This window comes from Nerophis ophidion, linkage group LG15 (genome assembly GCF_033978795.1).
Source record: "Nerophis ophidion isolate RoL-2023_Sa linkage group LG15, RoL_Noph_v1.0, whole genome shotgun sequence".
Taxonomy (NCBI): Eukaryota; Metazoa; Chordata; class Actinopteri; order Syngnathiformes; family Syngnathidae; genus Nerophis; species Nerophis ophidion.
The window spans coordinates 53,600,084-53,603,227 of record NC_084625.1 but is presented as its reverse complement, the minus strand read 5'-3'; positions in this window follow the sequence as shown (position 1 = coordinate 53,603,227).

Genomic DNA, 3,144 nt, shown 5'->3' with positions numbered 1-3,144 from the left:
GGAGACCAAGCTTACTTCTCCACCAATCCCAGTCTGTGGAATTCTCTCCCTGACCCCCCGAGGGCACCACAGACTGTGGGTGCTTTTTGAAAAAGGCTTAAAAACCCTTATTTTTAAAAAGGCCTCTTTTTTTTTTAGATATATTTGTGCTAGTCCTAGCTCTTAGGCTGTTGTAGTTTTTATTTTATTTTGTTGTTTTTTTTACTATCTTTTTATTTTTTTTAACACACTATAGAACTTTGAGGTTGTTTGCTTAATGTAAAGTGCTCTTAGAAATAAAATTAATTATTATTATTATTACTATATTCACCCATTTGTTTACATCGAGGGGCGCTAGCTTGCTGGTAAAGTTCAATTTAAAGTACCAATGATTGTCACACACACACTAGGTGTGGCGAAATTATTCTCTGCATTGGACCAAACACCCTTGATCACCCCCTGGGAGGTGAGGGGAGCAGTGAGCAGCGGCGGAAGCCGCACCTGGGAATTATTTTTGGTTATTCAACCCCCAATTCCAATCCTTTATGCTGAGTGTCAAGCCGGGAGGTAATGGTTCCCAATTTTAGTCTTTGGTATGAACTCAAGACCTACCAATCTCAGGGTGGACACTCTAACCACTATTGATGCCGATGAGATATTGTATCCTCTTACAGTGTGTGCAGCGAAACATGTTTTGCTATTTCTTGTCTTCCAGTGATCATGCTACATGTAAGAAGCTCACTTTATTTGTCGCCATGGAGACCAGGATCAGTGATTTAGAAGCAGCGAAAACTGTTATGTTTACTAGATGGAGTTGACGACACAGACACCAGGGGAAAGTAATGTTCAATGATTATATATATATATATATATATATATATATATATATATATATATATATATATATATATATATATATATATATATATATATATACACAGGACTGTCTCAGAAAATTTGAATATTGTGATAAAGTCCTTTGTTTTCTGTAATGCAACTAAAAATATGAAAATGTCATACATTCTGGATTCATTACACATCAACTGAAATATTGCAAGCCTTTTATTATTTTAATATTGCTGATTATGGCATACAGCTTAAGAAAACTCAAAATTCCTATCTCAAAAAAATTTAAGATTTCTTCAGACCAAGTAAAAAAAAAAAGATTTATGACAGCAATACAAAATCAAACATTTGAAAATGTCAATTTATGCACTCAGTACTGGGTTGGGAATCCTTTTGCACGGATTACTGCATCAATGCGGCGTGGCATGGAGGTAATCAGCCTGTGGCATTGCTGAGGTGTTACGGATGCCCAGGATGCTTCAATAGCGGCCTTCAGCTCATTTGCATTATTTGGTCTGGTGTCTTCCAGCTTTTTCTTCACAATAACCCACAAATTCTCAATGGGGTTTAGGTCAGGAGAGTTGGCAGGCCAATGGGGGACAGTCATGCCATGGTCAGTACACCAGTTACTGCTGGTTTTGGCACTGTGGGCAGGTGCCAGATCATGCTGGAAAATGAAATCATCATCTCCATAGAGCTTTACAACAGATGGAAGCATGGACTGCTCTTGGTGCGCAGCTGCATTGACTCGGGACTTGATGAAACACAGTGGACCAAAACCAGCAGCCGACATGGCTCCCCAAACCATTGCTGACTGAGGGAACTTCCGTTGTCTAGAGTTCAGGAGTGGCTTGACCATAGGAATACGGCTATTGAAGCTGTAGCTGTTGAAAAGCTCTATGGAGGTGACCTGCATCCATTCTTCCGTTTCTGCTTTCGGTTGCGCCGTCATGCCCGTAAAAGAAAAATAGGGAAACCGGTACCTTTGGAAGCAGTATAGTACCCTCTTTAATTTATTAGTACTTTGTACTTTGCTAGTACCTCTGCACCGCACAACCCAAGTCTGCGGTTTGTTTTTTTTGTAGCGTTCCCGCACACTACTTTCTTTGAGTTGTGATGATTTATTTTGGAGGGTTATTTTTCCACAATAAAATATACATCTTCTCCCTTTTATCAACTCAAGCTGGCCGCAATTGTATTTTGCTAATTGATGCAGGCTGAGAGCGATACGCACCATTTCCACTCACACTGTACCGTGCCCACCTAGATCTTACAATAAGTGGTGCTGACGTTTTTACAAGAATAAATTGCCAAGGCCAAGCCCTATTAACTTCTCATTAGTGATCATGATTGACTGCAGCTAATAGTGTCTCTCTGGGAGCATAAAAAGATTTGTTTCACCGCACTTCCTGGCTCCACCAATGCTCACAACAATCGGAACATGTCTTGGAAAGACACTTCATATCTTGATATTTGTTGGAAAATACTCATCAATATTAAAAGTTATGTCCATTCTTATATGGACATGTGAACATGTGTTTGTCCATTTACATACAGACGTGATGGGAACACCTGCAAGACTACTCTCATACCTGCTCATTCATGCAAAGTATCTTTCAATCAAAACATTTTTAAATATGTACTTTTGTTCTTGGATTGTGTATCCTGTATCAAAAACTGGTTGTCCTCAAATGTCGTCCGGATAAATTCTAACAAAAGCGAAACTCTGATAAAAAAGATCCCCCTGATCAAGAACTCCATTGGTGTGCATCTGTTAGAACTAGTCCCAGAAACCTTGGGCTTGTGTCGGATCAGTCCGAGTCTTTGGAGGGGGGCCGTGCCAGCAGCCTGAAGGTTCCTGGTTCCATACCCCACCTTCTACCAACCTCGTCAAGTCCGTTGTGACCTTGAGCAAGACACTTCACCCTTGCTCTTGATGGTCGGTCAAAGTGCTTTGAGTACCTTGAAGGTACAAAAGCGCTATACAAGTATAACTGACCAAAAACTGTCAGAAATATTTCTAAACTGTCAAAATTGGATCCGGAAATGATCATTCACGTGTTCATTTCATCTGGTATCGACTATTGCCCGACTTTAGACTGGTGCACCCGGACCAGCCCACATCACTCCCGTTTGATCCAGTCTTCATTGGCTTCCAGTCAAGCTCCGCATTGAGTTTAAGATTTTAGTCCTTCCGTTCCTCTCAGTACATCACCGACTTGTTATGCCCCTACTCTTCAGGGTCTGAAGGCCAGAGACTCTTAATGATCTCAAAAACTCACTTTAAACCCTGTGGAGACCTGGCATTCCAGGCTATAG